The sequence below is a fragment of the Canis aureus genome, chromosome 12 (genome assembly GCF_053574225.1).
Source record: "Canis aureus isolate CA01 chromosome 12, VMU_Caureus_v.1.0, whole genome shotgun sequence".
NCBI classification, from domain to species: Eukaryota; Metazoa; Chordata; class Mammalia; order Carnivora; family Canidae; genus Canis; species Canis aureus.
In genome coordinates this window covers 22,057,515-22,080,720 of record NC_135622.1, presented here as the reverse complement: position 1 = coordinate 22,080,720, position 23,206 = coordinate 22,057,515, and the positions used below count along the sequence as shown (strand labels likewise).

The window sequence follows — 23,206 nt, the reverse complement described above, 5'->3', positions numbered from 1 at the left end:
GAATTCTAAGCACAGAAATCAATTAATTAACAATAGAAAAAAAATATAGAGAAAATCAATGTAAGAAAGAACTGGTTCTCTGAAAATATCAAGAAAATTGGCAAAATTCTAGAAAGACCAACAATAAAAAAAAGAGGGAAGATACAAATTACCAATATTTGGAACAAAATGGGATATCACTATAGACTTCACAGACATTATAAGGACAATAAAGGAATGCTGCTATAAGCAATTCAACGCCCGTAAAACTGATGATGTAATGAAATGGATGAATTCCCTAAAAGCCACAAACTACCACAACTCACCTCATAAGAAATCTGTACTTTGAATATACATAGAGCTGTTAATGAAGTAGAATTCATAATTTAAAAAATTTAAAAAATTCTCAAAAAGAAATCTGTAGACACTGGTATCACTAAATAAATTAAAGAAGAATTTTACCACCAATTTTATGCAGTCTCTGCCAGAAAAAGGATAATTGCCCAGGTTATTTTATGGAGCAAGTATTACCTTGTTACCAAAACCAGACAACAATACAAAACAAAAACAAAAACAAAACACTACAGACCAATATTCCTCATGAATTACAATGGATAAGTTCATAACAAAACATTAGCAAACTGAATTCAACAGTATATAAACATAAGAATACAGTGTAACCAAGTGAACTCTATTCCAGGGATGCATGGCTAGTTCAATATTCATAACATGCCAATGAAATCTGTCAAATTGACTAAAAAGAAAAATCACATGATCATACAAACTGTTTCAAAAACAACATTTGATGAAATTCAATACCTGTCCATGACAAGAACTCTCAGAATAGGATGTGAGGGCGATCTGGCTGCAACATCTATCACCCTCTTGATTGCCAGGATTAATTCTGCTGATCTGGTTGGCTAAGGGGATGTCCCCTTCCTCCCTCCTCCCTCGCAGCTCAAAGTGCAACCTCTCCAAGGTGACGGTTTGGTGGAAGAAGACAACATTCCCTGATAGAGGAGGACCGTTCTTCCATCAAGGGAATAGGAATAGCTGGGCTCCTCCAAACAAGCTCTCGTAGTCCATTCGTAGGACTGCCTTCCTTTAAAACAAACAAAATTGAAACAAACGAAAAGACCTCTCAACATTTTAGGGATTATAGTGACCTTCATCTACTTGATAAAGAGCCTCTGTGATATATATAGCTAACATTATATATAATGGTGAGAGAATGAATGCTTTCTCCCTAAGATTAGAAACAAGGCAATAAAGCCCACTCACCTCTTTTATTCAACAGTACTGGAAATTCTGGTCAATGTAATAAGGCCAAGAATATATGCTAACAAAATTTTATCATGAAATAAAAATAATAAAATGTAGAGTACCTATGCATATATTTTTATATTTATATAAATGCATATAAATAAACATTTATAATGAAAATAATATGTAATTGCTAAACTTGAGTACATTAAAAGATTCTTCTTAGGAGAAGGTACAGAATAGATTTCCAAGCTAATTTCAAAGCTAAAATTTTATGATAAATATGCATTAAGACCTTTTTATATTTGATATGTATATTTATGTAAGTATATATTATATATTAAATGTATATTATATGTAATTGTGTTGCATATATACTTCTGTGTTTTATACATATTCTTCTGTATATATAGAAAACAATATAAATATATATATACAAATATGTTATGTGCATATATATATACATGTGCTTCTAGTTAAATTTTACTTAGGATTAATAACAGATTTTAAAATTCAAGTATATTTTCTCAGTATCCCGATTAATATTATTATTTCCTTCTGTGAATTTCTTGACGTATACTCAGATAATCCAAACAAAAAAGGAAAAGGAAACATCTGTAAAACTATGAATCTGCTGAAAATACCTTGCCCATAGAATGAAAGGTTCGGAAAACTATAGAATCTCACAACTGTCAAAGTTCTTTAAAGCTTATCACTAAATAAAGCAAGCTGCACTACACTAGATCACATATATATTCAGTTGTCTCTTGAACGCATTCAGTAATGATGAACGCATTCAGTAATAATTCACAGGCTTTTAAGAAACAACAAACCAACCCGAAGTCTAGGAATCTGGGATTTTTTTTCAAAACTTGACATTTTCATGTGACTTTGAAACCCTTTGGCAGAGAATGCTCCCTCAGTCCTTCTGGAAATGTGGCCAGGTGGAATGCTAATAACCACTAAGCTGACTTGAGGAATTGAAAATGATAGGCTATATCAGAATGTTCCCTTCTCCACATAAATACATTTTTCCTCTTCATATCCCGCAACAAAGACTTGTATAATAAATGACTCTATGATGTACAGTAGCTCTTGAGCATTAAATTATGCTTTTTACCTCAGGACTTATCATTCATAGTACATATAACATACCTAGAAGGTCTTTCCAGTGAACAATACTGCTTGCTAGTGCGGAACCCAATTTAAATCTCCCTAGACTCACAATGAAATTGCTTGTTCGCCTGATTGTTTTATTCGACTAATGATTTTGCAATATCACATTCAATTGAGTAATTATACAAAAAAAGAGATGCTGAATGCCCATCTTTTCTAGATTAGAATAATTTATAAGTGCAGTTTTTCTATTCCATTAAACAGTACCACCTTTTAATGAGACATAAGCACAACAAGGCAGACACAATGATATGTTATAAACAAGAGAAAGAAAATACAATTTGGGTAGGCAGAAATGTTAGTGGAATATATGTCAGGGAAAGGAGTTTCTATGTATCATCACAGAACTATGTACTCGTAAGAGCCCCAAGAATAGCTTTTTTAAAAAAGACACATACACACACACACACACGTGTGTGTGTGTATTTACATTTATGCATTTAAAATAAATAAATGGAAAACTAGACAATTGACATTTTTATCATTTTGTATGGATGATTAGTAGCAGAGCCAAGTCCAAACATTTTTTATCAGGACTTGTTTTTCTCTTGAAAAAGTCTGAGCTCTATTCTGAGTGAAGATAATATGTGTACTTCTCTCTTGAGAATTTAAGGGAAATGTTATTTTGTCTAGCTTTCTCCCCCCCTCTTTGCTCATGCCCTCAGTGTGTTCTCCTGTTTTTGCCATGCTGTCCCTCTTTAAACTCAGTTTAATTCTGACAGTCTGGTGCTATTTATGAAGGCCCCATTGGGATGCCAGATGGCAGAACTATTCATCTCTCCTGTGGGTGCCTGGCCATGGGCCATAGGTTATTCATTTCTGGATTTTAGCTCCACTGTGAAGTGAGAATTGGCTATAACATGCTTACTTTTGGAAATAGCAAACCTAATTTTAAAATACCCTTACTATAAGTGTATCTGTATAATTGATTGGGAAAAAGTAAAAATATTTTACATTGTTTAATCCAATGTTTACATTTTTAATTGTTCTTATTCATAAGAATCTGGGCATTTTTTATTTTAAAAATGTTTTATTTTTAGGTTTGTGTATATGTTAAGATTTTGAACAGAAAGCCATTCCAGAAACATACTAGCATACATTTAAATCAAATAATCAGGTACATAATTGTGTCTTTCTTACATCCAGGACTTTGTATCAAGAGACAGTTACAAGAATCATGTCCTTAATTTAGGGGAATAATATTTAATTGTGTATAGAGATAAATAACATTGTAAAAAGCAATCATTTGGTGTTATAGATCAGTGGTGTACAATTTGTTTCTTGTGTATGCGTTGGGTGCCACTGTAGGGAGCAGGATTGGGAAGTTCTTTACAGCTAGGTTTCTCCAATCCCACTTCATCTAGGGTAGCTGTGTTTTTATCGGGTTGATGTATAAAACAAGGCCTATGCACTTGAAATGAGAAATAGTTTTGAGTAAACTCCAGAAATTTTTATTAAAATTTTGTAATCCAGTCACTCTAAAGTCTGTATTTCCTACAGAAAGAATTATGTATACATAATGCCAAAAGATTTAATTATCTCAGGACCCAAATGTCTTTGTCAGAGATATCCCTTAAAGAGTCCAACAGGAAGAGCTAGCAATTTCATATTGGAACAATAATCAGGGTTGTAAGAAAGGTGATACGTCAGGGTTGTGGGCATTTCCTCAGTTTCAATAATGATGAGATGCAGAGGACAGCTTGAAGCATCATGCCAGGAAAATGTTCCACATAGGCACAGACCATAGTGATTTTAGAGCAGGACAGTACTGTACTGTGCTGTGCTGTAAGCAGTGGCAGAGGAGAGCAGAGGAATTAAATACTTTATTATTGCTATCTTATTTTCCCCCCACAGTCTGTGAGATGTGGAAACTTCCCAGTTTTATTCAATAATCAGAAATATTTATTACCCTGTAAATTTAGATAATTTTTAAGACAAGAAAAAGCAGTTTCCTTCTAAAATAGTGACTGTTACTTATTTGTTTCTAATAATGATAGGAGGAATTATTTGGAAAAATGGAAAATTTATAAAATAGAGCTTTGTCGAGACACCTGGGTGACTCAACAGTTGAATGTCTGCCTTCGGCTCAGGGCCCTGGGATCGAGTCCCACATCAGGCTCCCTGCAAGGAGTCTGCTTCTCCTTCTGCCTAGGTCTCTGCCTCTCTCTCTCTCTGTCTCTCATAAATAAATAAATAAATTCTTTTAAAAAATAGTCTTATCAATATTTTTTTAAAGATTTTATTTATTTATTCATGAGAGACAGAGAGCGAGAGAGAAAGAGAGAGAGAGAGAGAGAGGCAGAGACACAGGTAGAGGGAGAAGCAGGCTCCATGCAGGGAGCCCGACGTGGGACTCGATCCCTGGTCTCCAGGATCACACCTTGGACTGAAGGCAGCGCTAAACCGCTGAGCCACCAGGGCTGCCCCTTATCAACATTTTTATTTTATTATTTTTCTGAGTAAACCTTGTTTCCTTCTAATCATAAGCTATAATACATTATCACAATAATTACATATTTATACAGGTGACATTTTAACCCAAAATCCCAAAACTGTAAAACTGGTTAAAAGCCTAGAATTTGGGTCACAAGTTCCCCTGTATTCAAGTCCTATTTTCACAGTTTATCAAATATTTTATTTGGAACATGTTTCTTAAACTATCTGTATTAATGGGATAGTTGTTGTGAGGCAAATTCAAAATCACACTTACCTCTGAAGAGTATTCAGTTAGCACAACATAAATCATCACAAATTCTATTTGGTACTGAAAGAGGAAAACAAATCTTCACAGAGGTGCTTCTTGGTATATTTTTGTCATTGAAATTATATAATTTCTGATATTTAGAATTTATGCAGTAGCTTAATGAATTTCTGTAACATTCATTTCCAAAACATGGAATTCGTGAAATGTTAAAGTATGTCTCATTTATTTCAGAAAACGAACCACCCTGATGTTGAAATTGTATAGTCATATCAGAAATGTCACAGAGGGGGCCATTTTCCTGTAATACATCACTTTTTTGTTTAGATTGAAAGTGATAAAGAGGGCAAGGCAAAATAATAGATGATATGCCTCATTCTGAATGCTTTTTTACTCTAAAAAGAAAAAAACCCACAGCCATCTGTTATCTGCATGTCAAGTTGTTGCAAGTGAGTAACATTTTTCTTTTTTATTTGAGAAGAAATTTATGGAAATGCTGAACAAAGTTAAATTAAAAACATATGGTGATATTAATAAAGCAGTTATGTAAATACTAAATCCTTATTATTATCCTTTGCATTTATGGACCTGGATTAGTTTTTTTGCTGTATTGGGTAAGCTCCAGAACAATCCTTACTGCTCTCACTAAGAGAGACTTAGACTGTGTCTGTGCAGCTAACATGTGATAAAAAAAAAATTATCAATTGAGTAATTCTAGATCATTAACCCTATTCTCCTAGAAAGTTAAATAATTGTGATTAATATGTAATTGTCACTTCTGCCTTTAACAACATACTTGCCTCAAGTGTCTATTTCTTGTGTTTTTATGTTTATAATCATAATCACTCCAATATTGATACAAGTCTCGGGTGCCTGGGTGGCTCAGTCCATTAAGCATCTGCCTTTTGGCTCAGGCCATGATCCCTGGTCCTGGGAAAAAGCCCCACATTGGGCTCCCTGCTCAGCGGGGAGCCTGCTTCTCCCTCCTCCTCCCTCTTCCTCTACCTCTCCCCACCCCCAGCTTGTGCTCTCTCTCTCTCACTCTTTCTCAAATAAATAAATAAAATCTTTTTTTTTAAATAAAAAATAAATAAAATTGATAAAAATTCATAAACATCTGTTAAGGAAGGGAATACATGTGCAGTTAGAGATAAAGGATTCCCTTCTATTCAAGTTAGAACTGAGCTATGCCAGGAGGATTGATTTGACAGGTGGATGCTTCAGAGATCAGAGGAGACAATCTGTTCCTTCCCAGTGTCACTAACATATGAATATATATTATTTTATTATATTTTATTATTAGAGAGGAGAGGGGTTGATTCAACTAACTGAATGTAAATTCTTTTGGTCTATACATAATCTTGTTCTTTTCTTTCTTTTTTTTTAAGATTTTATTTATTTATTCATGAGAGACAAAGAGAAAGGGAGAGGCAGAGACACAGGCTGAGAGAAAAGCAGGCTCCCTGCAGGAAGCCTGATGCAAATTCCATCCCAGGACCCTGAGATCAAGACCTGAGCCCAAGGCAGACGCTCAACCACTGAGCCACCCAGGTGCCCTGGATCTGGTTTAGTTTTGTATAATATAATTTTCATCACCATTGTATGATTTGAGAAGTGACCAACAATTTTTTTTCTTAACTATATCCCACCATTTTGTCAACTAAATGTCCCCAGCTCTACAGGATAGTGTCTCCACGATGATAGATAATTTGCCAAATTGGAGATTTCATTCAAATACAATTATTTTTTTTGGAAAGTAAAGTGATTGTTAGTCATTCTGCTAAGCCATTAAGTCATTCTGCAAAGCCATGACTCAAGGCAATAAGAAGCACATGGTGTCAGGAAGGGTGATGGAAGGATAGAAAGGTGGAAGAAGCAAGCTTCCAAAAAGTGGCCACTGTCTTCTGAATTTATCCAGAACTTACTTCAAAATAACATTCTTGATAATATGCAAGACTAAATGTTGCCATTGAAATACAATATGTTGGCAAATGAAAACAGCATGTACAAAATCCCAAAGTTAAATGTATACTTTCTGATCTATCATTTTTATCTCATATATGATGATGGAAATATTTTTATATAATTGGGCTCTTTTGAAGATTAATTATATAGGTATTAGCCTAGTTCATGTCAGTTAATATGCAGCTAGGCACTAGTTCTTTCTATACCTTGAATTTATCTTTCAGGTCAATTTTGTTTACTATTTTCCACTTATGTTGTTATTTTTACTGAAGACAGAGAAAGAGACGTGTACTAAATTATAGCTTCTAACTGCAATTGATGGCATTCTGTAATAAAGTGGTACAGCACTGAGCAGTGAAAGGCATATGGAGAGACTCAATTTTGTGATATAAGTGCCATTGTTTTAAAGGTCAGAAAGAATAAATTTTTTAACTTTCAGTTCTACCGCTCTCTCTGTGACTTTGGTGAAAAGTTTGTCTCCTCTGAGTTTCTGGACCATCTGTTAACTGAGGAGAATGATACCTACCTTATAGAGATAGTAAATTGGTAAAGATTAATTATAATTTTCAACACTTAGCAGGCTGCCTGATATTAACCTCTGTCCTTTTATTCACTTAAGAAATTAGAAAGTGAAGTTATAGAGCTTTTTAAAACACACTGCTTGTTTTCCAGCAAATCACTTAATCCTTTGGACTTATTTTTCTCTACTAAATTACTATTACTACTAGAAACACAGTACAATAGTGACTGTATTTCCCACATCTTGGAATTAGGGTTGGATCTATGAGACAGTGGATGCATATGACTTCTGAAAAGCACAGTGATCTGCTCGTATAGAAAGTGACTGATAAAATTTTATTTTTTGCTGAGCTTTGGCTCAAATATAATCACAAAATCTGACTTTGTAAAAATAACCATACTCATGCCTTAAAAACCTAAATAATATTTCTTAAGAAATGCATGCTGAAGTACTTAGGTTTGAAATATCATGATGTCTACAACTTGCTTTTATTTTTTCCAGTTTCACTAAGATACAATTGATAAAGTATAAGATGTACAACATGATGTTTAGTATATGTGTATATTGTGAAATGATTACCACATTAAGGTTAGTTAACATGTCCATCACTTCATGCAGTTACTTTTTTTGTGGTGAAACAATTCAGATTTGTTCTCTTAGCAAATTTCCAGTATACAATAGAGTGTCCTTAACTATATTTACTATGCTATGCATTAGATGCCTAGAACAGATTCATCTTATAACTGAAATTTTGTACCTTTAGATCAAAACTTCACCATTTCCCCCACCCTATTTCTACTCTCTGTTCCTATTAGTTCAACTTCTTAAAAATTCCACATACAAGTGAAAGTATTCAGTATTTCTTGTTGCTGCTCATTCATGTGGTAACAAATGGCAGGAGTTGCTTCTTCTTTAATGCTGAATAATACACTATTATATGTGTATATATACATATGTGTGTGTGTATTTACATTTTCTTTATCCATTCATCTATCAATGAACAATTAGCTTGTTTCTGTATTTTGGCTAGAAGGAATAGTGCAGTGAACCTGAGGATGCAGATAATCTCTTTAAGATAGGAATTTCATTTCCTTCAGATATATACCTACAAGTAAGATTGCTAGATCATATGGTAGTTCTATTTTTAATTTTTTAAGAAACTTCCAAATATTTTCCATAATGGCTGTACTAATTTACATTCCTACCAACAGTACAGAAAGGCTTCCCGTATCTTTACCAGCACTTGTTATCTCCTATCCTTTTTGATAATAGCTATGCTAAAAGTGGATGTGTATGTGGTTTTGATTTGCATTTTCTTGATGATTGGTGATACTTGAGCACCTTTTCATGTACTTGAAGGTTATTTATATGTTTCCTTTGTAAAAAATGTTCAGATCTTTTCCCCATTTTTAAATTGGTTATTTAGTGGTTTTTTTTGGCTATTAAATTGCATGAGTTCATTATACATTTAGTTATTAGATGTTTGTAAGATATATTATTTGCAAATATTTTCTCCCATTTTGTAGTTTGCCTATTCATTTTGTTGTTTCTTTTGCTTTACAGAAGATTTTTTTTTTGTGCTATGTTCCCACGTTAATTTTTCTTTTGTTGTTGTGCTTTTGGTGTCCTATGCAAAAAAACCCCTGCCGAAACCAATGTCTTAGAGCATTTTCAATGCCAGTAGAGCTCTTTCTTTATATTTTTTTCCAGGAATTTATAGTTTCAGGCTTTATATTTAAGTCTTTAATCATTGAATCTATAGAGCACTTTGGGTAGTATGGGCATTTTAACAATATTATTTTTTCTGAACAATCAATGTAGGCTATCTTTCCATTTGTGCCTTTTTCAATTTCTTTCAGTGGTGTCTTACAGTTTTAAGTGTACAGATCTTTCACCTCCTTGGTTAAATTTATTCCTAAGTATTTTATTATTTTTAATACTATGGTAAGTGGGATTGTTTTCTTTATATCTTTTTCAAATAGTTCACTCTCAGTGTATAGAAATACAACTCGGCATGCTACTTTTGTATCATGCAATTTTACTGAATTTATTTATTATTTTATTTATTTTATTTATTAGTTCTAGCTATTTTTTGGTGGCATCTTTAGGATATTCTCTATAAAAGATCATGTTATCTACAAACAGACACAATTTTATTTCTTTCTTCCCCCATTTGGATGCCTTTCATTTCCTTTTTTTGACTAATTACTCTAGCTGGAACTTCCAGTACTATATTGAAAAGGAGTAAAATTGGGTAGCTTATCTTGCCTAATCTTAAAGGAAAAACTTTCAACTTTTCATTATTGAGTATGATGTTAGTTGTGGCCTTACCATATATGGCAATTATTATGTTGTGGTATGTTCCTTCTATACCCAATTTGTTGAGTATTTTTATCATAAAATAATATTATGTTTTGACAAATGCTTTTTCTGCATCTATTGAATAATCACTTGATTTTGTCTTTCATCATATTAATGTGGTAGATCACATTTATTGATTTGCATATATTGAACCATCCTTGCATCCTATGGATAAATCTTACTTAACCATCATGTATGATCCTTTTAATGTGTTGTTGAATTTGGTTTGCTAGTGTTTTGTTTAGGATTTTTGCATCTATATTTATCATAGATATTGGCCTGTACTTTTGGGTGAGAACATAGGCTGAGCTTCATGGTTGAGTGAACCACTGGTTGTGTTCCACTCTTAGGAGAGGTCAATAGCCAAGCTCTCTAGTTTGATGGGGCTATAAGCTGGGCTATACAATTAGGTGGAGGTTTTAGAATTTCATTTTCCCACTGAAGAAACAATAGGTTTAGGGGATGCCCTCAATGTGAATCTGTGCTAATTTGGGAGAGTGGCAGTGTGGTCAAAGTGAAACTGCTTCTCTTACTTTTCTGGGTTTTTATTTTATTTTATTTTATTTTATTTTATTTTATTTATTTAATCATGAGAGACACAGAGAAAGGCAGAGACAAGCAGAGGGAGAAGCAGGCTCCATGCAGGGAGCCTGATATGGGACTTGAGTCCAGGACCCCAGGATCATGCCCTGAGCTGGGGGGAGACGCTCAACCACTGAGCCACCCAGGTGTCCTTCTGTTGTTTTTTGTTGATGGTGATTTTTTGTTTGTTTGTTTGCTTTGGTGGTTTTTTTTTTTTTGGGGGGGGGGTTGTTTTGTTTTTGTTTTTTTTTGTTTTTTATGGTCTAAGATGGGAAGGGGGGGGTGATTTAGCTTCATTCCTAGGTACTAAGATCTTCAGAAAAGAATCTTTCTATGCATATTGCTAATTGCTGTTTTGTGAGAGGGGACCAAAACTAGGAACTATCTATTTTGCCATTTACTGACATTAGCTATACTCTGCAACTTACTTTTAAGTAGTTCAGCAAATATAGTCTATCTATCTGTCAACCTATCTATCCATTCACCTCTAGTAAGAAATGAGGCCAGTAAGAGCAAATATTAATGAAACAGGTGAAGAATATTTAAGTGTTTATTATGCTACTCTTTCAACTTCTCTGTATGATGGAAACATTTTAAAATAAAAATGTTGGGGAAACATGAATAAAAGTCATTTGTCTTTATTTAATTGATAACTGCAATATTTTAGATGACTAGCTACTTAGTCTTCAATAATCTTTGTACCTAACTATATATATGATACCAAGCATTTATCATCTTATGTAACTCCAAATGGTAGGTTTTATTATAACATTTCCCAAATATAAAAACTAAAGTCTAGAGACAGAAGTAAGCAATGTGTCTCATAAGTAACAAAGCCATGTTCTATTGAGAGAGAGCCAACTTTTCCAGGATATAGTCTATGTCAAACATCTTTGGAACTTCTGAAAATTGTAACTGAGTTTAAAATGTGTAGCTTTTTAAAAAAATTTCAGACTCTATATTATACCTCAGCAAATGCTATTATAAAAAATAAGTCTATCACAGTTTAGATGAAGACATAACATACAGCTTCTAGCTCATTGTGTTCATTCTCTTCCTATCTGTATTGCTCTCTTTAACAAACATCCAAGTGTGAGCTCTTCTTAGGGATATAGTTGAAATGAATCATAGCTGAGTTCTTTATAAAATGTGTCTTATCACCTACTAGTGATAACTCATATCTCACTTTCTTTACTTCAGACAACTCAACCATCTTTAGTTGAAGTAAAGCAGAAGGAAATTAAGCTGGAAAGTAGATATAAAACTCCAAACAATAAGTAAACAAAAACATATTGAACGTGCTTACTTGCATGCACTCTCTCTCTTCCCCTTTTCTCTCTCCCTCTTTCTCTCTCCCCCTCTCTCTCTTTCTTTGTCTCACACATGCACACAGGCATGCACCATGTGAGAGAAAGAAACCTACTTCTTGATATGGGTTGTAAAGTACTTCTTTCCACAAAATTCTACAAAATTTCCCTTCCAATTATAAAAGACTAAGAATATGCTCCCAGAAATGAAAAAGTTTAATTTTAAATATACCTATTTATGGCACTATAAAGGATTCATACAGTAATCCTGCCAAACTCAGGATTCCTTTTCTTCCCCCTGTGCTTTGATTTTTAGTTTAAATTTTCTATTTATTTCTCACAAGAAAAAGACTGAGAAGAAAATGATTGAAAGTAAAAAAAAAAAAAAAAAGTATTCTTGTCTCGAAGAATTATTAACCTAATTTTTTATATTTTATTTCTCATTTATTTATGAATTGCCACAGATATTTGGATTAATTGGAAATCTAAACACATATCAACTTAAATTAGGTCATTATGGTACACTTGATTTTTAATATGACTTGCTATTTGTATTCCCACCTCATTTGTTAAAAATGAAAAATTTACCTTATTCCAGTAATTAAGAGTGTTATTAGGATAGAAACAACTTAAATTATGTGACTAAGATAATTAATATGAAATAATTACATACAGATATGTTTACTATAATTCCTGAAATAATAAGACCGAAATTATTTTGTATTCTACAATAGAAATGAGTGGGCTGTTTTTGAAATCTGTTGACTTTGAACTACTTTATTCTACCTAGAATACATCCATATCAAACCTCCCAGTCTTTTTTTTTTTTAAGATTTTATTTACTTATTTATGAGAGGCACAGAGAGAGAGAGGCAGAGGGAGAAGCAGACTCCATGCAGGGAGCCCGATGTGGGACTCGATCTCAGAACCCTGGAATCACAGCCCGAGCCAAAGGCAAATGCTCAACCACTGAGCCACCCAGGTGTCCCTCAAACCTCCAGTCTTACACCACACGACAATTCAATAGTTTGGTAATTTTTAAAATCATAGAGAAAGAGAAATCTATCCCATACTTAGGTGTAGTTTCTGTATTGCTGGGATATATGAGACATACATATCCCTGTATGAACATATATACAATAATACTTTTTTTTTTTTTTCACATTTTGTAGTGTAAGGTACTAATTTTTAACAAGTATTAACTTCAATGACTGGTGCTCCTGGATAGCATACATTGGAACCAGCCTTGCAATGGGGTAACTCATTACTAAGTCAGTGTTTGCAGAACCAGAAAGAAAAGCCAAGGACTAAGAGATGGTGCTATAATCTTGAAAACAAGAATTTTTGCACTGCACCAAATTTGGATGTAGTGATGGAATATCAGACAGTAACTTAAGTAGATGAAGTATATAGCCAGTTAAAAGACAACCAGAAATGAAACTTAAGTACATTGGATTTCAGCTGTCATGTGCTTTATCTTTATAGTAATGAAGTATAGTTTACATTAAGGTCATAGGGAAATATACTTACATAAAAAGACTAGATAAAATGAATTAAATGTTTCATACTCTCTGAAAATAGTATGTTGTATACTGTTCATTAAATAAAGGCACTTTGGCATATGGCTAGTCTTTTATACTTTCAGTAATGTATTTGAACTGATGACACTCACTTGCCCAAGTAAGGGTAGTTCACAAGTCAAAACTTTACCTTCATCCTTACAGGAGCCTGCAGTGAGAGAAACAAATCTTAAAAAAAAAAAAAAAAAAAAAAAAAAAAAAAAAGAAAAGAAAAGGCATGCTTCTTTCCAGATTGAGCCTCTGAGTAATAAACTAACCATGATGATGATAAAAGGGTTATGATTATAATGGTGGTAATGATGCTGGTAATCATAATGATGTTACACTTTTATTGAGTTTCACTATATTCAAGTACTATATTATGTACTATACACAGTCTCATTTAATTCTTACAGAAATGCTAGGTAGACCGTTATTACTGTCCCTAGTTCAGAAGGAGGAAACTGAAGCTCTGGCAGTTGAAATAACTTGTACACACGGTCAAGTAGCTAGTAAGAGTCAAAGATAAGATGTACACTTTGATCTGTTTGCTTTCAAAAGTCATGCGTTTTCTCATTAGAGTATGCTTAAGACATTGTTTAAAGCAAGCAGTATTCACAATAAACCCAGTTACATATTTTTCCTTTAAAACACAGAGTAATACCTGGAAGGGAGATAAGTCTATTGCTTTCCAGTTCTACCTGAGCACAGGTATTGGGACTCTTCCTTCTCTTCCATCTCTCCAAGTAACAGAGATTGCACATTCTGTTTTAGGGGTGAATGGGCTTCTGAGTATTCTAACCTTTTTCCAGGAAAGGGGGCACACTAGTTAAGATGAAGCTTAGAAACTCTTGAGACATAAGCAGATCACACTTCAGTAAATTAACCTACAGGGTCTGGGTGTATAAGCACATGTAAATAAGGAGGTTTACCCAGTGGATATGGCTCCTTTGTAGAGAAGACATGTGATGCATGCTTAAATGCTGATTGACAGGTTACCTGAGGTATTGGCTCAGCCTCAATGCGTTTCTGTTGTGATACTGATATATGGTTATTACCCCCTGCCCGTCTTTAGCTGGTTCCACTTAGGACCCTTTTTCTTTACCAAATTTATCCCCAGTAAAACATCATTCTCCCAGGTGTTAAACTAAGTGACTCTTATGTCTCACATATTGGTTACTCTGGGTCTTTAGTTTTCTTCTCATTCTGCCGTTTATCAGAGTCTCAAATACACATGCTTTTCAAGTTTTCTTATTTCTGAAATTAACATGTACCTTGGAATCTGTGGGGTCTTAAAGTCAGTCAAGCAGCAATCATGATTTAGTTGTTATTATCAGGGCACATGTGAACTATATCAGAGTTGTACATATTGTAATATATGATACAAATTTAGGTCTAAATTAATTTAAAAGTACTTTTTAGTTAAACATAACATTTATTTTATTTTATTTTTTTAATGATAGTCATACAGAGAGAGAGAGAGAGAGACATAGGCAGAGGGAGAAGCAGGCTCCATGCACCGGGAGCCCGATGTGGGATTCGATCCCGGGCCTCCAGGATCGCGCCCTGGGCCAAAGGCAGGCGCTAAACCTCTGCGCCACCCAGGGATCCCTAAACATAACATTATAAGATAAACACTGTTATAGTGTAATTGGCAGAAATTTAGTATATTTAAAATTATGCTGTGACATAATTTATAACATCTCAGAGTACACAAAGAGTAGAATTATCACAGTACAAACTCTGCAGCTTGCTTCTTTAGTCCTTTCTAATTTTTATTTACAAAGGCCCTTTTCTTTTTTAGTATCTTCATTGAAGGACTTTATATAACATAGAATTTTCCCCTTTTAAATGTTCAATTCATTAATTTATAGTAATTTTTTAAATCATGCAAATATCACCACAATACATTCTTGAAACCATCCCAATCCCCCCTAAAAGACCTTGTATCTATTTGCACTTTATTCCCATTCCCACATCCAGCCCCCAGCCATAGGCTTCCACTATTATAGATTTGTTTTTTTCTGTCCATTTCATATAAGTGGAATCATATAATATATAGTCTTTCATGACTAAACTCTTTCACTTTCTATAACATTTAGATTCATCTGTTTTGTAGCTTGTTTTCAAAATTATTAGAAGTGCAGAATAAATGGGTGTCACCCAACTGATATGATTAGCACCAAACCATTCCTATAACAGGAATGTTTATGCTGTGATGCATAAAGAAAGAGACAGGGTGGGAGGGAGAGTTTTTGTGGGTTTTTTTTCCTTTCATACTTTTTAAGAACTTGAAGAAAAATGAAATTAATTTTTAACAGGAATGACTTTGAGGGGCCTCCAGGTGGCTCAGTCAGTTAAGCATCTACCTTCCACTCAGGTCATGATCCCAAAGTCCTGGGATCAAGCCCCATGTCAGCTTTGTGCTCAGCTGGGAGCCTGCTTCTCCTTTTCCCTCTGCCTACTGCTCTACCTGCTTGTGCTCTCTCTCTCTCTCTCTAACAAATACATAAGTAAATAAAATCTTTAAAAAAAAAAAAAAAGAATGATTTGACCTATTTAAGTGAGAAAAAGCTAAAGAAATTTGCAATACTTATCTTGAAGGAGAAGTGATGCATAGGGAACATGCAGCTGACTTCAGGTATTTATGAAGGGTTGTCTCAAGATTTATTTGTTCTAATATTAATGAGAAGAGATTACAGGAGAGTAGTCTTCTTTCATTCCAATATTATGCAAAAATACTTTGTAGCATTTAAAATTTATATCTCTTTTCATAATATATTCAGATTGCTCTCTAATAATCAGACATGTCCAACACCAGACCAGGTTGTCTTAAGGTACAGTAGACTCACTATAAGGTGGGGTCAGGTGTAGAAAGCGCCTGACCACTAAAAAGATAGTATTCCTTGAATGGTTTAGGAAGTAGACTTAATGGTCCTGCAATTCCCTTCCCACTTATAGTCCCTTCCAGTTATCAAATCCCAATTCTATAGAGCTTTTTGTAAGAACTTTTAATGGCTTGTACAATGGAGTTACAGATGATGGAATCTCAGGGTGGCAAGAAAAATATTTTAGAGCATAAATAGTTCCAACCAACTGCTCCTTTTCGTATTTTTCTTGGCAAAACTATCAAAATATGACACCCGCACCCCTGAAGATACGTTTATTTTATAGTAAACAAAGGGGAAAGCAACTGTATTTGAATTTTTTAAATTTTTTAAAATTTTTTTTTAATTTATTTATGATAGTCACAGAGAGAGAGAGAGGCAGAGACACAGGCAGAGGGAGAAGCAAGCTCCATGCACCGGGAGCCTGATGTGGGATTCGATCCCGGGTCTCCAGGATCGTGCCCTGGGCCAAAGGCAGGTGCCAAACTGCTGCGCCACCCAGGGATCCCAAAGCAACTGTATTTGAAAGTGACTGCTTTGCTTTAAGAATCTGAATCTAAATGTACTTATCTCAAGGGAAATGGAGAAAAGCTATATGATATGGACATCTGTTTTATACTTTGGCATTTTTCTGCTCATACCTTGCCTCTTTTCAAAATAAAACACTTATCTCTTTGAGGAATTTACCATCCCAATTTCTGTGTAGTTCTTGGAGGTTATATTTAGAGTTCTCTGGCTGTAGAAATAGACATGTGACCCAATAATGGCTAATCATTATACACCATTCCCCTGCTCCTTCTTTTAGAGTGATTGGTCAAAGGATGGGCTCATTATTAGTTGACTACCCCCAAGAGTCTTTCTCTTTCTTTTTGGTTTATAAATTTCAGATAATTCAAGCCTTAATTTCTGTGTAGGTAAAGTTCCATTTCTAGAAGCAGAGGGAAATTAGAGTAAAACCCTTTAAATTATTTATTTATTTATTTATTTATTTATTTATTTATTTATTTATTTATTTTAGAGAGAGAGAGAGAGCAACCATAAGTGCAGGGAGAGGCAAAAGGAGAGGGAGAGAGGGAGCCAACTTCACACTGAGAGTAGAGCCAGATGTGGGGCTCAATCTTATAACCCGAAGATCATTACCTGAGCCAAAATCAAGATTCAGCTGCTTAGTCAACTGAGCCACCCAGGTGCCCGGCAGTGCAAAACTCTTATAAGGATCTTGGAGAAAGAAGAAAGGAGAGAGTGTGAAAAGTCAAGCATTTTGCATTTCTGAAGCTTCAGAGACCAACTCACTCTCTAGACTCCTATAGTAAGTGAGCTAATACATCTTCATTATTTTTTTCTTAAGCTTGTTTGAAATGGATCTCTGTCTTTTGCAACTTGAACCTTGAGTAATAGTGACAATACTACTAGTGGTGAATGTGACAAATTCCAATGCACAGGATTTGGGGAAGGTAAGTAATGAAGATTCCTTTATATCTGAAGATTCCTTTATCTGATTAGGATATTATGATGGTAATAATAATGCTTGTCATTGAATCATGTTTGAACTATCAGCCTCTCAGTCTTCATAGGCATTCTTTTATTTGTGTGAGTTTTGGAAGTTTAATTTAAAAATAAGTCAGAAACTTGGATTATGTGTAGGCTGCTCCCAACATCCTTTTAAAAGACTACACAGGGCACCTGGGTGGCTCAGTGGTTGAGCATCTGCCTTTGCTCACATCATGATCCTGGGATGCTGGAATCGAGTCCAGCATCAGGCTTCCCACAGGGAGCCTGCTTCTCCCTCTGCCTATGCCTCTGCTTCTCTCTGTGTCTCCCATGAATAAATAAATAAAATCTTAATAAAATAAAATAAAATAAAATAAAATATTCCACATAAAAGAGAAAGATGTTTGTAAACTGACATGTTTGGTAGCAAAAGGAAGCAGCAAAAACTTTTAACAAAAGATGGACACTTGAGGAGCCAGAGAAAAAGAGAAGACTGGTATCTCAAGATCCTCCCAAATATCTCCTGATTAGTACCAAATGATCTGAAAAGGTGGTGATTATGTCATAATGTACCTTTCACTGAGGACAGCCAAGTGGCAGAGAGGCAATTTGCCATGCCTTACTGTTCCAGCCAAATATTTCACTTTGCTTAGATACAAGGTACAGTATAGGGACATTTAGTTGAGGTGTAAACTGCCTGGTTTTTAGTTTTAGAGACTAAACATAGGAAAAGTAAGATAGATGTTACAGGACCATGAGTCAATAGTATTTCTGGTTATTAAGTACTGGAGAACACTGGAATTGTCATATAACGTAGCTGATGGTGTTTTCAAGATTGTGTTGACAGAGAAAATCCAAGCTTGCCAATGGTAACAATACTCCAGATCAGAAAAAGGATGTTGTGCCCAAGATTGCGAATCCGAGAAACCACCAAGGAGCTAACACCGATGCAAACACATGAGGGTTTATTTACAAGCTCGAGCTTGGGTCCAAGTATACCCGACACAGCTGAGCAGGGACTTGGACCCCGAGGTGGGTTTCAGCTGAGTTTTATGGGCTGGTCTAAGGGACCTCCAAAAAGGGTGGAGGAATTTCTTAAGTTCTGTTTACATTTTGATATGGAGCCTTCAAGGGCATTAAGCTCTGTTCTTATTCTAATAGGGGCTTCCTGCCCTTGGCTTGGGCTCTGTTCTTATTCTAATATGGGGTTTTCTAGGACATTAGGCCGGAAACTGTCTTGTTCCTGTAACTGAAGTAAGGTAAAGTTCAGCTCTTCTTCACAGGGGCCTGGGATGGCTGTACTTGTGCTAACGCTAAACTTGAGGTGGAATGGCCTTGATTTTTCTCGGCCTCCACAAGGAGAGCTGACTCTCTGTACCACATGCCTTGAAAATGACAATAGAGAAGATCCATTTAGGTTATCTTCTTTTCCTTCTATTATATAGTGTGAATTTTGTAGTTGATTACAATGATCATTGACCCAATGGTATCAGGATCACATCTGGATTCAGGCCTTTTTGCTGGATGTAGTAACTGAATAACTCTGTGTGCTTCACCTTTGGCCTGGGAGCACTTGTGTGTGTGTGTGTGTGTGTGTGTGTGTGTGTGTGTTCAGAAAAGTTGCATTATAGCAGGGGAGGAAATTCTTGAAAATAAACTTGTGAACACTGACAAAGATTCTCCCATTGAGCAAATTCTACTGAAACTCTTCTGAGCTCTTTTTCAAGTAGACCTTGACTTTTGGACTTCCATGTTTGTCTCTGCTTGTCCAGTTTTAGCAGGAATTCTGCTAAATCGGGTTAGCCATCCTTAATCTCTGATTGAGTGCCACATCTTCTATTAACCCCCAGGTGATATCTGATCACCTTGGCTTCCCTTCAACAAAAATCCTGTCAGGTTGGTTTAGCTAGACTCTCCTCTTACCCTGATGTTTCTTCTGAGTAATTTTCTATTCACTGACTCCTGCCTTGCTCTTTGGTATAAATTCCAACTTTTCCTTTCTGTGTTCAAAGGTCAGCTCTATCTCTCTCCCCTACTACAAAACCCCATTGTCATAGCCCCCTTGTATCCTTATGATGACAGTCTTTTTTGAGTAAAGTCTATCTCACCATTTTTTAACAAGAATCATTGAATAAATCATTTATCTTTAATAAAACAAACAGAAAATCCATCCTAAATTCAGATTTTATTTAATATCCACAAAGAGACATTTACATTTCTGGAAAATTTTCACTAAGTACCAATAAATTAATCTTTATTTAGGAAATTTCAGGCATCAGTTGGAAAAGTATTTTGGTACAGAAAAAGAATTTTGTCACTCTTAAAAATCACACAATTTTAACAACTATCCCTGCATCAGCAAGTAAAAATCAAGTTGTGTTTTCCATGGCAAGAAGTTGTAGCTTTAAGCATGTGAACTCTATGTTTGGCAACACGGTTATGGAAAACATATACACTTTCTAAGTGATATATGATTAAAGGGAAAAAAGTAAGACCTGTAAGAAAAGGCCAAAAGAATCTGGGGTGAAAAGTGCCAATAATTTTCCAGTGTGTGGGGAAAAAAACTTTCTGAAAACCAACTAAGATGGGACAATTGCATACTAATTGCCTACCAATTAGACACAGTAAAATGATGTCAATGAGCTCCCCGAATTGCTGTTATTTTCTGTTTTCATGAGGTTTTAAAATTATCCTTTTATTCCATTCACCATCCCTCCTCGGCTATAGAATTTCATTACCCCCTTTTTTTGTCTGAAATTATAGCTCAAATTCAAAGGCCTAATTAAGAAAGAGGAATTCGAGCAATTCTGACAACTTCTTTTCAATAGAAAATCTTCTCACTGAGCAATTCAGTCCATTCAAGAGTAACTACAGCAAAGCTTTCCCTTAATGATCGATATTGTTCTCCACTAAGGCTCTGACCTCATCAGAGTAGTTAGTCCTGCCAGTTTGGTAACTTTCTCCCAAATAATTCTTTGCATTTAAAATTATTTGCTGCCTGAAGGCACAGCAGTATAGCAAATCTAGACCAATGGTTGCAATATGAGCTTAACATAGAAATTTTTAAAAGGAAGGGAAGGGAAGGAAAAGGACAGAAAAGGAAAGAAAATCAGAGACAGTAAATTCTCTATACAAGAATTCTGGGAGGTCACCCTATTTGCCATTTACACCTGTTACTGCCACCATTTCTGCCCACCCCCTACTTTCATACTGACATAGACTTGTTTTGACTGAACTTTCCTCAGGCTCCTCTGAGCCGCCCTTGTAATTAGGTCATGATATCTTTGCATCACTCAGTTTTAGCAAGAATCCTGTTAAATCAGGTTAGCCAGACTGTCCTATCCTTGATAATCTCCTTTGGTGCCTGATGAAATTCCTCATTCCCTACCCTTGGTATCTGATCACCTTTAGGTATCTTCAGAAACTCTTGTCAAGTCAGCTTAAGCAGAATCCTCCCACCTCATATTTCTTTGTAAATTTATATCTATTGATCCCACTCTGCATCTTGGTTAAATCCCCATTTGTCTTTGTTGTATTTGGTATTGAGCCCAGTCCTATGCTAAGATGTCATTTCCCCTATTGGAATCGTTCCTGAACTAAATCTGTATTTACCACTCTAAGTAATGTCCAGCTCTGGTTTTCTTAAACAGTACCCAGCACTCTTTCTTCATCCCCTGGTCTGTAAAACTAAACTGACCCTAGCATCTGCATATAAACAGATGCATTATCTGTTTATAATCTCTCTGTCCACTTCTGTATTCAATTTTCAAATCTCTATTCTTAAAGATAGTAAACAAGTGTTCCATATAAACTACTATGGCATAAAAAATAATTTTGAGTGGAAAACATCAGAGTTCCTGAAATCCCATATCTGCCTAAAAGCAGCATCTCCTGGAAGAACTCCATTGTCATATAAACTCCTAGGGAGAAACTCTAATCTCAGAGAAAAGAAGTCAGCACCACACCCAAACAGACACTATCACAAAGCTATCATCTGTCCCATCTAGTCTCTTAAGGGCTCATTTATCTTTGCAAAAACACATTTATTTTTACTTAAGTGCCTTTTCCTCCCCTTTGTAAGAAGTCATTTGTTTTCCCAGAAGTGCCCCTAAACCCTTCCATATTAAGATTTTATAAGCCACAAATTCTGACTCCTTGAGTCACATTTCTTTATGAACTTTTGCTTACATATATAATTAAACCTGTTTTATTCCCCAGTTGTCAATTTAATTTGCAGGCCCCTACACAAAAGTCTAAGAGGGTAAAAGAAAAGTTTTTCCTCATAGAAAATAAAATGTCAAGGTCAGATCCCTCCACAATAACTACCTACAGAGCTACAACCAGGCTCCCATTATATGATGGATGTATCTTTATTTTTTTTTAATTTACATATACATAACTCTGTTTCTTTCTTTTTTTGAATAAACTCTAAGTTCTTTTAAAGTATAAAAATTATTATATTCATCTGTAGAACTTCTTTATGCCTTACACAACATGAAAGCAAAGTATCCTTAATAAATGCATGTCAAATGAATGACTGGAATACACAAGTGAATATATTAGTTATCCTATAGAGGAATTGTCAACATAGTCAGAACATTGTTTCAACAATCTTCTAGGTTCTTTGATTGTATCTCAGAGATTCAATAAATCTACATCATCAGTAAAACACAATATCTGAAACTCAAAACAATCCCAACATCCTCTCAAAGATTTATAGATTAAAGATACACGTGAACTAGCTTATTTCATTATTATCTAGGCAGTGGGTCTAAGAACACAATTACATAGTTGATGATTTAACACATTTAACACGTATGAGGAAAATAGCAAACATATTCAAGGCTATTAGTTTTCAGTCATATTACCTGAAGTAGTTTACTTAATTTCACAAGAATGCTATAGGGAGGGATTCCTAATTTCATAGGAGGAAACTAAAGGCTATTAGTGTAAGTAACTTGTTTCAGGTCATGCCTCCAGTGATTCTTACACTTAGAATTCAAAGTTTTTAATTATAGTGTGTATTTTTAAAGCAGTTTAACCTAAGTTTCCTCCTCGTAGATTGTGATTTTTTTGATTCTCTAATACCAATAGGAAAGTCGAGATTTTCTCTTCATCTAGAAATGGGGAAGTCGAGAAAAACTGCTGGGTTGCAGCTTAAGTTCTTTTACCAGCTGTATTTCCTACTGAGAGTACAGTTCAGCAAAATAAGGGAATTTAGTTTCAAGATAAGAGCATCCCACTGTGATTAAACTTGAAAAAACCTTTTCAGGGAAATAACTAAGTATTTTACATGAGTGTATCTTCCAAAGGAAATATCGGTCAGACCCATTGCAGCCTAGCAGTTCTACCCTCTTGAGAAAATATAAATCATTGATGAAGGAAACAGTGTAAACAAGGTTCCCATGAATTAA

General features: G+C 34.9%; 1 long non-coding RNA gene across 1 annotated transcript in view; it reads left to right on the top strand.

Moving 5' to 3' along the window:
- Positions 1–23,206, top strand: part of LOC144324640 (uncharacterized) — an 84,438-nt gene that overhangs the window by 56,458 nt on the left and 4,774 nt on the right. The window contains exon 3 of the long non-coding RNA XR_013390073.1: positions 17,650–17,755. This is a non-coding gene — a long non-coding RNA (uncharacterized LOC144324640). The remainder of the gene's footprint in view (positions 1–17,649; positions 17,756–23,206) is intronic.